This window comes from Mus caroli, unplaced genomic scaffold (genome assembly GCF_978045245.1).
Source record: "Mus caroli unplaced genomic scaffold, Mus_caroli_1 scaffold_18, whole genome shotgun sequence".
In the NCBI taxonomy this organism is placed as follows: Eukaryota; Metazoa; Chordata; class Mammalia; order Rodentia; family Muridae; genus Mus; species Mus caroli.
Window position 1 is genome coordinate 61,248,089 of NW_028227273.1, and position 13,220 is coordinate 61,261,308.

General features: G+C 43.4%; 1 pseudogene; it reads right to left on the reverse strand.

Moving 5' to 3' along the window:
* Window positions 1-4,634: 4,634 nt before the first annotated feature.
* Window positions 4,635-12,475, reverse strand: LOC110287998 (pleckstrin homology domain-containing family A member 8-like; annotated as a pseudogene).
* Window positions 12,476-13,220: the final 745 nt, after the last annotated feature.

The following is a 13,220-nucleotide window of genomic DNA, read 5'->3' on the forward strand; positions in this document are numbered from 1 at the left end:
TAGCTGATAACTCATGGCTCAACACTTGACTGACTTTATGTGATTTATATACCAAATGTAGATGGGAGACTTTTTATATATGTCCAGGGGCAAAATAACTGCCATTTGTGGGGGTCCCGAACAATTCTACTGTGCTGCTTGGGGATGTGAACCATCAGTCACTGGGGCCAGGGAGTAGATGGTGTCAAAGAAAGAGCTTATCACAGTCGCCCAGCTGGGAGGCATCTCCAAAGTTTTACTCAGGTTCACTGCCAAAGGAAAGCAAGCTAAAGGATGGGAAGCCAGGAAGTCATGAGGCCTTCAGCTTCACATTACTGGAGGTAGCAATCCTCTTTACAGTTAGACTCTTCATAAGGCAAATTATAAACCCATGGCCAGCAGCTATAGGCCCAAACCAGGTTTTGACAAACCCTAAACCTGTATTAACATCATCCTCTAGACTACCTTACCCCTAGTCATACACTTGCATGGACCCTCAGTTCCAGAACTTTTACTGAAACACTCAGAACCAGTGGTCAATGATGTTAAAGACCTTTCAAATTCTGAATGCCTCCAAGCCAGAACTTACTACAGTGATGAGAATGTTGGTAGGGGACTTTAAAGGAGAACTTATGAGACAGACAAGGGAATCCATCTCTTTAACCTTAGCTTTAATTAAAAATTAGGGTCAGGATGAGCCACAGCTGGCACTGGAATAGCTGCATTAATGTTGCAGGAAAAGAATTACAATAGCTTAAAGGCAGACATAGATGAAGATATCCAATGCCTACAAAAGTCCATCTCACACTTGGAGCATAACATAGATTCTCCAGCTGAGGCAGTGCTGAAAGATAGGCAAGGATTAGACTTAGTGTTTCTACAACAAGGAGGGTTATGTGCCGCTTTGCGTGAGGAGTGTTGTTTCTTTGTCAACCATTCTGGAGTTATTAGGAAATCATTAGCTAAATTAAGGAAAGTATAGATAGATGCCAGATGGGATGAGAAAATTCCAAACGTTGGTACCACTCACTGTTTGATGCCTCCCCCTGGTTAAAAACTCTCATTTCCAGTCTCATGGGACCCTTGGTTATTCTCTTACTCCTCCTCACTTTTGAATCATGAATTATCAATAAGCTTTTACAATATATAAGACAAAGACTGGGAAATATTCAACTGATGGTAATTAACACTTACTATCCAGATCTCAAAAAGCCCAAGATTGGCCTCTAAAGCTACTAATAGAAGGTGGGATTGACAAGACAAAAAACAGCAGCACAGATTCCATCCTGTCCTCCAAACTCTATTTTAAGCTGCTGTCCTTGGAGAAACCTTTGGAAAGACTATGGTCCTTGGAGAAATCAGAAAGTTGCTCTCTCCTGTCATTGGAGTGACACAGTCCCCACCCTTGAGCTCTGGGAAGGAGACCACCAAGCATCCCCAGCAGTCAAAAACAGACATAACAGCCCTGGCCAGCTTGCAACAACAGGAAAAACTGGTCATGATAACGGACGAGTTAATCATTCTCAGGTCAAAAATGCCCCTTTTCAGATGTGTTGTCTAAACAAATGCTATCAGTTTGAAAGTTAACATTGCTTTATCCATTTACCCAATCATGTAACACCAAGGCTTGAAAGTCCCAACTTACACATTTTCCCTATATGAACGCCAAGCCCCTAGACCCAATTATCACTTTAATCTGTTGTGCAAAAAGGGCTATGATCCAAGCTTGAGCTTGAATAAGGACTCTCATGTGAGTTGTGGTCCCTGGTAGTCTCTTAGGGGTCTTGCAAACAGGGCATGACAGGTACAGCATGGGGCTGTAGAGAGACAGATGAGAAGGGGTCAGCATCAGGTGACATTGAAATTACATGGTTGACAGACTCAGGAGAAGGCAGCGAAAAGCAGGCAACAAATGAAGATGACTCAGGGGACTGCAGAGCAAGCAGACAGGAGGTTTAGTACAGAAGGAATATATTGGAAAGAGATGGGAGTCTGCTGTTAAAAAAAAAAAAACCCACACATCAAAAAACATGGGTAGGTGAGTTCATCAAAGCTGAATATCTATTCAAACATCTATGAAAGAAAACCCAGGTGGTAAGAATGTCATACAGTAGTGCGGTGTGAATTGGAGCTAATTCGGTGATGAGAGGGGACCTATAAAGATGTCTCTGGGTTGGAATATATTGAAGCAGGAAAGTCCAAGGGTGAACTCTGATGAAAGGATGTGATGAGAGAAGCTGTAAGGAAATGTGGTAAGTATGGCATTGGTGGTGGCATCCTTACAGGTGACACTAAAGTAGAAGGTGTGGCTCTAGCAGTAGGGAGCCAGTGTAGCATAGGGCAAGGGGCATTGCGGATAATGGGAGGATGCTGAGTTGGAACCCCTCCCAGCTTAGCCCTGTGGGAGAAGTCAAAGTGGTCTCTAATAATAAGAAAGCTATATTTATGTGCTGTGACTCAATAACAGGGTGCTTCCCTGTGTAAGACCCCGACCCCTCGGTCAGTGGTACTTGCTTCAAGATGCCTCTGCATGAGACACTAAGACACAGTTCGATGCAAAAGCAAGAGGTTTATTTTCCAGCACATTGGGGTCAACCTTCAATTAGTCCCTCAAAATGAGTTACTAAGAAGGTGATCCCGAATGGCTATTACAAGCAGTTTTTATACTTTTTAGGGGCACAGGTTACATCAGCAAGGTGACAGTTAAAGCTTATTGGCTAAGCATATTGACCTTTACATCTATTGGCTAGCAAGCATGATATGCATTTGAACTCCACCTGCGTCAGGTAACTATCAGTCAGTACATTCTGAGAATTTTTTGCTCAGGAATGTTCCTGTGGGTAGAGAATGGAACTGGGCCTAGCTTTGACTCCAGGCAGGAGGGGGAAGCTGTAAGGAGGGTATGGAACTGGAAAACCCATTAGGGTTCCTCATTCCCCCTTGTTTTTTTTGGTACAAGCTCCAATTCTGGAGTTATGCTCAGGGGTCTTGGGTAACTAACTCACATTCTTCAGGTCCTGTCCTCAGGGTCTCATATTGTTGGCCCAGGACCATCAGCTACACTGCTCCTATTCTCTCTTTTATGAAGGCTCTAAGCTTGTTCATATTCTGGGTCTTAAAGTCAACAACAGCAGGAGAACAATTAGGGGTTCTAACAAGGTGGATATGAGGGTGAGGCAAGGGGAGGAGCTAAACCAAGACTCAAACCAGTCCTGACTCTATTTTCTTTCTCTCTTCCACTTGGCTAGCCCTTCTCTCACCTTAGCCACTGAATCTTTAACTATGCCCAGAATGGTTTCCAGTATGTGCTTCCCAATGTTCCACATCCCCAGGTATCACAGAAAAGTGGTTGGCCCCCTAACACAGATGGGCCTGCTGCTGGCTTCTCCCATCTTGGGGGCACACATATATGGAGGTTTCTCGAAGGACGCTCCTCAACTTTGGGTGTCCAAACACTAAACCCCACTTAAGTGACCTCCAAGGCCACTTCTGGGACACAGTTTAGATTCACAAGTCCCTCACATTAGGGTAATCCCTCCCTGTGTCTCTAGGGTGGGGATATCCCAGGAGTTGAGACCCACCGATAACTTACAGAGATCAAAGACAAGGTCACCAGATATAAGGTGGGTGTTCCTCTGTAGTGGACCAAGCTACATTCCTAATGGCTGAGAGTACTTGCCAAGTCACCATGGTAGGGTTGTGGAAGCTGCCAAGGCTCAATGCCAAAAGATACACCATAGCCATTTCATGGTTTCTCTGGCCTTGCAGAAGGGGGTTGCTTGGATGTCTGGCTGCTATCCAGTTGGCATCAGGTGCAGGTGCTTGTCTGATATGAGTTACATGAACCCAGGCAGTAACTCCATCCCCTTTGACAGAGTTTGGCGTGGTCAACAACACCAAGAATGGCCCTCTCCACTTTGCTTCCCAATTTTCAGCCAGAATGCCTCTCTCTCTCTCTCTCTCTCTCTCTCTCTCTCTCTCTCTCTCTCTCTCTCTCTCTCTCTCTTAATTTTCTCAAAGTCTACTTCTAATAATGGTTCTTAAATGCCTTAACCTCCCTTTTAGCCCACCACCTACCAGAGGTAGTGGGAAAGAAAGGACACCGGGGATATGGACTTGTTTAGAAAGGTTCTTTGAAGTAATTCCTGTCTGTGTTGTCTGGAAATTGACATTTCAGTTCACAGGTTAGTAGTGGCAGCTCTATCCACTCACAAACACTTAACGGACACAGCAGCAATTCATTTCAGCAGAGTCAGGATAGCAAACATGAATCAGCAGTGGTAGTACTATGTAGCAAAGACAGCCAGGCCCTACCCTTACCACAAGTCAGCAGAAGGGACCCAGAGAGATGTCAGGAGAAGCTCTCAGCTGTGCCTCTCTTAGGGAATTGAAGATCAGTGAAGACTCGAGACTCACAAGCATTGTGCAGCTAGCACCTATCAGTACCTATCTTGCCTCACTCAGCATGTGTGTCTGTCTCAGCTGACATCACTCTGCCAATCAGCCCAAGTCCGTGGAAGCAGCAAGAAACTGCAGCACACCCACCAGAAGTTTTTTGGTGCATTTCTCTCTATGGAGTCCCAACAAAAGCAGCTCAACTACATATATGTTGTTAGCGAAGAATCCTCCATCACATGTCCTTTCACATGCTTGCATTAGCAGAACATCCTTTCGCCTGAGTTCACTTCAGGGAAACACTCCTTCATGTGTTTGCCCGCAAAAACCCCTTGAACTACCCAGCCATGGCATTGCTGTACAGTTTTGCCCATATGCGTTATTCAGTGCTGTCTGGATATCCTTCCCTCCATTCTTCACTTCTGTCAAAAATCCCTTTAGAAATTTGAGACTTCTCTTCAGCTACAAAAGGGCTTCTGTCGCTGAGTTCCTAACCTGAGCTTACATTGGCCTCCACCTCATGCAGCACTGTCTTCTGCAGGGTAGTAAACTCTTCCTTGTGGTTATGTACTTCTGATTTACCTTCTTAATATTTCCAACGACATTCATCTTAACAGGAGCAAACACCGTAGGACCAAGTTTGTGTAGTGCTGGAGCCACTGAATAACAAGATGCCAAGAATGTTTCTGTGGGAATGCCACCGTCTTCCAGAACTTCAGGGGCACTAGAGCTGGTATTCATAGTACTGAAGAAAGTTTGAATAACATCGTCATTGTTTTCCCAGGGAGATTCTGGTGAGCAAATGGAGTCTGATCCAGGCTCTGCCAGACCCTCATCATGACTCTCCAGGTTTTCCTCTCCATCTTCCTTCATGATCTTACCCTTGACTATCACATTATCATCTGTGTTTTCTTCACTGGAGATGCTGCAATCCACCTCTGTGGACTTCAAATATAAGGAACTCTTGGTTTTCATTAGTATTTCTTCATCACCATTTACTTCTATACTTAGAGATCCATTTTCACAACTGTTTAACTCCATCAGCCTTTCCAATGAACTATGAATTGGTATGATAGAATGTTTCTTTTTAAATTTTTTTTATTTTTTATTAGATATTGTCTTTATATACATTTCAAATTTCAAATGCTATCCAGAAAGTTCCCTATACCCTCCCCCTGCCCTGCTCCCCTACCCACCCACTCCCAGTTCTTGGCTCTGGCATTCCCCTGTACTGGGGCATATAAAGTTTGCAATACCAAGGGGCCCAGTGATGGCCAACTATGCCATGATCTTCTACATATGCAGCTAGAGACACGAGCTCAGGGAGGGTACTGGTTAGTTCATATTGTTGTTCCACTTATAGGGTTGCAGACTCCTTCAGCTCCTTGGGTGCATTCTCTAGGTTCTCCATTTGGGGACCCTGTGTTCCATCTTATAGATGACTGTGAGCATCAACTTCTGTATTTGCCAGGTACTGGCACAGCCTCATTCTAGACAGCTATACCAGGGCCCCTTCATCAAAATCTTGCTGGCATATGCAATAGTATCTGGGTTTGGTGGCTGATTATGGGATGGATCCCAGGGTGGGGTAGTCTCTGGATAGTCCATCCTTTCATCTTAGCTCCAAACATTGTCTCTGTAACTCCTTTCATGGGTATTTTGTTCCCTATTCTAAGGAGGAACAAAGTATCCACCCACTGGTCTTCTGTCTTCTTGATTTTCTTGTGTTTTGCAAATTGTATCTTGGGTATTCTATGTTTCTGGGCTAATATCCACTTATCAGTGAGTGCATATCTAATGACTTCTTTTGTGATTGGGTTACCTCACTAAGGATGATATCCTCCAGATACATCCATTTGTCCAAGAATTTCATAAATTCATTGTTTTTAATAGCTGAGTATGACTCCGTTGTGTAAATGTACCACATTTTCTGTATCCATTCTTCTGTTGAGGGACATCTGAGTTCTTTCCAGTTTGTGGCTATTATAAATAAGGCTGTTATAAATAAGAACATAGTGGAGCATGTGTTCTTCTTACCAGTTGGAACTTCTGCTGAGTATATGCTCAGGAGAGGTATTGCTGGATCTTCCAGTAGTATTGTGTGAAATTTTCTGAGGAACCTCCAGAATGACTTCCAGGGAGGTTGTACAAGCTTGCAATTCCATCGGCAATGGAGGAGTGTTCCTCTTTCTCCACAACCTCGCCAGCATCTGCTGTTGCCTGAATTTTTGATCTTCGACATTCTGACTGGTGTGAGGTGGGATCTCAGGGTTGTTTTGACTTGCATTTCCCTGATGATTAAGGATGTTGAACATTTTTTCAGGTGCTTCTCAACCATTCGGTATTCCTCAGTTGAGAACTCTTTGTTTACCTCTGTACCCCATTTTTAATGGGGTTATTTAAATTTCTGAAGTCCACCTTCTTGAGCTCTTTGTATATATTGGATATTAGTCTCCTAATATCCAATTTAGATATTAGATTTAGGATAGGTCAAAATCCTTTCCCAATCTGTTGGTGGCCTTTTTGTCTTATTGACAGTGTCTTTTGCCTTACAGAAACTTTGCAATTTTATGAGGTCCCATTTGTCAATTCTTGATCTTACAGCACAAGCCATTGCTGCTGTGTTCAAGAACTTTTTCCCCTGTGCCCATATCTTCGAGGCTTTTCCCCACTTTCTCCTCTATTGATTTCAGTGTCTCTGGTTTTATATGGAGGTCTTTGATCCACTTAGACTTGAGCTTTGTACAAGGAGATAAGAATGGATCAATTTGCATTCTTCTACATGATAACCACCAATTGTGCCAGCACCATTTGTTGAAAATGCTGTCTTTTTTCCACTGGATGGTTTTAGCTCCCTTGTCAAAGATCAAGTGACCATAGGTGTATGGATTCATTTCTGGGTCTTCAATTCTATTCCATTGATCTACCTGTCTGCCATTGTACCTGTACCATGTAGTTTTTATCACAATTGCTCTATAGTACAGCTTAATGCCAGGCATGGTGATTCCACCAGAGGTTCTTTTATTGTTGAGAATAGTTTTTGCTACCCTAGGTTTTTTATTATTCCAGATGAATTTACAAATTGCCCTTTCTATCTCAGTGAAGAATTGAGTTGGAATTTTGATGGGTATTGCATTGAATCTGTAGATTGCTTTTGGCAGGATAGCCATTATTACTATATTAATCCTGCCAATCCATGAGCATAGGAGATCTTTCCATCTTCTGAGATCTTCTCAATTTCTTTCTTCATAGACTTGAAGTTTCACTTCCTTAGTTAGAGTCACACCAAGGTATTTTATATTATTTGTGACTATTGTGAAGGGTGTTGTTTCACTAATTTCTTTCTCAGTCCCTTTATCCTTTGTGTAGAGAAAGGCCAATGATTTGTTTGAGTTAATTTTATATCCAGCTACTGCACTGAAGCTGTTTATGAGGCTTAGGAGTTCTCTGGTGGAATTTTTGGGGTCACTTAAGTATATTATCATATCATCTGCACATAGTGATATTTTGACTTCTTCCTTTCCAATTTGTATCCTCTTGATGTCCTTTTGTTGTCAAATTGCTCTGGCTAGAATTTTAGTACTATATTGAATAGGTAGGGTGAAAGTGGGCAGCCTTGTCTAATCCCTGATTTTAGTGGGATTGCTTCGAGTTTCTCTCCATTTATTTTGATTTTGGCTACTGGTTTGCTGTATATTGCTTTTATTATGTTTAGGTATGGGCCTTGAATTCCTGATCTTTCCAAGACTTTTATCATGAAGGGGTGTTGGATCTTGTCGAATGCTTTCTCCGCGTCTAAGGAGATGATCATGTGGTTTTTGTCTTTGAGTTTGTTTATATAGTGGATTACGTTGATGGATTTCCATATATTAAACCATTTCTGCATCCCTGGGATGAAGCTTACTTGGTCATGATGGATGTGTTTTGATGTGTTCTTGGATTCAGTTTGCGAGGATTTTATTGAGTATTTTTGCATCGATATTCATAAGGGAAATTGGTCTGAACTTCTCTTTCTTTCTTGGATCTTTGTGTGGTTTAGGTATCAGAGTAATTGTGGCTTCATAGAATGAATTGGGTAGAGTACCTTCTGTTTCTATTTTGTGGAATAGTTTGAGAAGAGTTGGAATTAGGTCTTCTTTGAAGGTCTGATAGAACTCTGCACTAAACCCATCTGGTCCTGGGCTTTTTTTGGTTGGGAGATTATTGATGACTGCTTCTATTTCTTTAGGGGAAATGGGACTGTTTAGATCATTAATCTGATCCTGATTTATGTTTGGTACCTGGTATCTGTCTAGGAAGTTGTCCATTTCATCCAGGTTTCCTAGTTTTGTTGAGTATAGCCTTTTGTAGTAGGATCTGATGATGTTTTGGATTTCCTCATGTTTTGTTGTTATGTCTCCTTTTTCATTTTTGATTTTGTTAATTAGGATACTGTCCCTGTGCCCTCTAGTTAGTCTGGCTAAGGGTTTATCTATCATGTTGATTTTCTCAAAGAACAAGCTCCTGGTTTGGTTGATTCTTTGACTAGTTCTTCTTGTTTCCACTTGGTTGATTTCAGCCCTGAGTTTAATTATTTCCTGCCGTCTACTCCTCTTGGGTGAATTTGCTTCCTTTAGTTCTAGAGCTGTCAGGCTGCTAGTATATGCTCCCTCTAGTTTCTTTTTAAAGGCACTCAGGGCTATGAGTTTTCCTCTTAGGACTACCTTCATTGTGTCCCATAAGTTTGGGTATGTTGTGGTTTAATTTTCATTAAACTCTAAAAAGTCTTTAATTTCTTTATTTCATTCTTGACCAAGGAATCATTGAGTAGAGTGTTGTTCAGTTTCCACATGAATGTTGGCTTTCTATTATTTATCTTGTTATTGAAGATCAGCCTTAGTCTGTGGTGATCAGATAGGGTGCATGGGATAATTTCAATATTTTTGTATCTGTGGAGGCCTGTTTTGTGACCAATTATATGGTCAATTTTGGAGGAGGTACCATGTGGCTCTGAGAAGAAGGTATATCCTTTTGTTTTAGGGTAAAATGTTCTGTAGATTTCTATTAAATCCATTTGTTTCATAACTTCGGTTAGTGTCCATGTGTCTCTGTTTAGTTTCTGTTTCCAGGATCTGTACATTGGTGAGAGTGAAGTGTTTAAGTTCCCACTATTGTTGTGTGAGGTGCAATGTGTGCTTTGAGTTTTACTAAGGTTTCTTTAATGAATGTGGCTGCCCTTGTATTTAGAAGATAGATATTCAGAATTGAGAGTTCATGTTGGTAGATTTTACCTTTAATGAGTATGAAGTGCCCCTCCTTGTCTTTTTTTGATAAATTTGGTTTGGAAGTCAATTTTATTTGATATTAGAATGGCTACTCCAGCTTCTTTCTTTGGACCATTTGCTTGGAAATTTGTTTTCCAGCCTTTCACTCTGAGGTAGTGTCTGTCCTTTTCCCTGACGTAGGTTTCCTGTAAGCAACAAAATGTTGGGTCGTGTTTGTATAGCCAGTCTATTAGTCTATCTCTTTTTATTGGGGAATTGAGTCCATTGATGTTAAGGGAAATTAAAGAAAAGTAATTGTTGCTTCCTGTTATTTTTGTTGTTAAAGTTGTGATTCTGTTCTTGCAACTGTCTTCTTTTAGGTTTGTTGAAGGATTACTTTCTTGCTTTTTCTAGGGTGTAGTTTCCGTCCTTGTGTTGGTGTTTTCCCTTTATTATCCTTTGAAGGGCTGGATTTGTGGAAAGATATTGTGTGAATTTGGTTTTATCATGGAATACTTTGGTTTCTCCATCTATGGTAATTGAGAGTTTTGCTGGGTATAGTAGTCTGGGCTGGCATTTGTTGTTCTGATTATTATGTGTCCGGAGGAATTTCTTTTCTGATCCATTCTATTTGGAGTTCTGTAGGCTTCTTGTATGTTCATGGGCATTTTCCTTCTTTAGGTTTGGGAAGTTTTCTGCTATGATTTTGTTGAAGATATTTGCTGGCCCTTTAAGTTGAAAATCTTCATTCTCATCTACTCCTATTATCCATACGTTTGGTCTTCTCATCGTGTCCTACATTTCCTGGATGTTTTGAGTTAGGGTCTTTTTTCATTTTGCATTTTCTTTGATTGTTGTGCCCATGTTCTCTATGGAATCTTCTGCACCTGAGATTCTCTCTTCCATCTCTTGTATTCTGTTGCTGATGCTCACATCTATGGTTCCAGATTTCTTTCCTAGAGTTTCTATCTCCAGCGTTGTTTGGTTGTGTTTTCCTGTTTCTTTAAGGACTTCTACCTCTTTAGCAGTGTTCTCCTGTATTTCTTTAAATGAGTTATTAAATCCCTTCTTGATGTCCTCTACCAGCATCATGAGATATAATTTTAAATTCAAGTCTTGCTTTTCGTGTGTGTCGGGGTATCCAGGACTGGCTGAAGTGGGAGTGCTGGGTTCTAATGATGATGAATGGTCTTGGTTTCTGTTAGTAAGATTCTTATGTTTGCCTTTCGCCATCTGGTAATCTCTGGAGTTAGTTGTTATAGTTGTCTCTGGTTGGAGCCTGTTCCTCCTGTGATTCTGTTACCCTCTGGAGTTAGTTGTTATAGTTGTCTCTGGTTGGAGCCTGTTTCTCCTGTGATTCTGTTACCCTCTGTCAGCAGACCTGGTAGTCTAGCTCTCTCCTGAGACTTAGTGGTCAGTGTACTCTCTGCAGGCATGCTTTCCTCTTGCAGGGAAGGTGCACAGTATATCTGGTGGTCAGAACTGCCTCCTGGATGAAAAAGAAGGCCAGAAACAGGGCCTGTCCCAGAAGATGTGTTGCCTCTGCAGTCTGCACGCTCACCTGCACAGACTGGTCTCCGAGTGACAGGAGACACAAGATGGCTCTCTCACCTGCTCTGGTGGTCAGAGCCCTCCCAGGCAGATACCTCTCCTCTGGCGGGGAAGGTGCTCGGATGTCTGGAGCCCGAAACAGGGTCTGTCCCAGAAGCTGTGTTGCTTCTGCCTGTCCCAGAAGCTGTGTCGCTCTGTACTCCACACTCTCACCTGCGCAGACTAGTCTCTGAGGGACCCAGGACCAAAGATGGCTCCCTCACCTGCTCCAGTAGAGCCCTCCTGGGCAGACACCTTTCCCCTGGCAGGTAAGGTGCCCGGATGTCTGGAGCCCGAAACAGGGTCTGTCCCAGAAGCTGTGTCGCTTCTGCCTGTTCCAGAAGTTGTTTAGCTTCTGCAGTCTGCTTGCTTACCCTTCACAGTCCGTGAGCTGACCTGCTCAGACTGGTCTCTGAGGGATCCAGGACCCAAGATGGTTCCCTCACCTGCTCTGAAAGAGCCATCCCAGGCGGACACCTCTCCTTTGGCAGGGAAGGTGCCCAGATGTCTAGAGTCCGAAACAGGGTCTGTCCCGGAAGCTATGTCACTTCTGCCTGTCCCAGAAGCTGTGTCACTTTTCTAACCTGCGCAGACTAGTCTCTGAGGGATCCGGGACCCAAGATGGCTCCCTCACCTGCTCCGACAGAGCCCTCCTGATAGGATGCTTCATCTTGCTGGACTTGAGCACTGCTAGTTGAGTGCACCCTGGGGGTGTATGGTAGAACAGTTCCTAGGTAAAGGTTGCATTTGCAATCTGCATGCATTCTTCCAAGGTCTTCAGGAAAGTCTTGCAGGTCTATTTCAGCAGAGTCCCCACATCGATTCCCTCCTCAGAGTCAATGGCACCAGCTGTGGCCACTTTTTTTGTTTTATCTGCTTGTTGAACAAGGAGGTCACAGTATAGCCTTAGTTCCAACATTTTGATTTTCAAGTTTTCAGTGTTTTCTGAAAATTCTTTTTTCCTCTGAGTCCTACTATCTGTCAGGCAGGCCTTGGAAGATCCCAGAGCCACCAGCCACTTCTGTCTCTCTGCCACACTTCTAGCTTTTAAGTAGAAATACTGTTCCCCCAGGGATAGTGAGGTCCATGCAAGTGTTATCCATGGAATGAACTTGAATCCTACAAACTGCCATTTGGATGCTTCCTTTGCAAACCTTGCCAGGCATCTTAAGGAGAATTGTAATAGGACAGTATTTCCCCACAAAGAAGGAACCATAAAGGCTGCCAACGCTCAGGTAGTTGGTCCACTTGTACAGCATGCCCTCCATGGTGCCTGCTGGCCCCTTACCACCTCTGCCCACCTCAGGGATGCCAGGCCAACTTCACATCCTGGGTCCAGGGGCAGGGTCACCATAATAGCCTGGGAGCAACAGCTTCAGGTCTTGGGGCTTCTGCTGGTGTGGAGGTGTGGGCCTTGTGTTGGCAGTCATGGCTGCATTCCTAGGGCCCCTGAGCCCATGGCTCCTGCCCCAGGAAGCTTGAGCATGCCCACTGTGCCACCTGCATGCTCCCAAATCCCAATGCTTCTCAACATCTACCCAATCTCCAACTTGGTACTTGTGTGGAACCTCTGGGATGCCTGCATTATAAAGGGCCACAGTTCCTGGTGACTGATCTGGAAAGCTTGCAATTGAGCCAAAAGATCCTTGTCAGCCTGAAAAGTCACTCTGGGGATGCCAAGAGCTGGGGTCAAGGGAGTTGGGGGTCCCATACAGGATCTCAAAAGGGGTCAGATTAAAAAGGTAGGAGGTATTCCAGGCTCAGAACAGGGCCAGGGGGAAGAAGCACCACCCAGTCTCCAAGGACAATTTAGTTAAGGTTTCTTTTAGGGTTCTGTTCATTCTATCTACCTGCCCTGATCTCTGGGGATGGTATGGAAACATAACTAGAACTCACGAAGGCAATATCCCAAGCTTCTGACCTCCAGGCTAAACTCCTCCCCAGTTACCTAGCAACAGTAAAGACCATAAGAGGGGCTGCTTGGCCCCACCTCGCTCTCTTACTCCTCTCCCT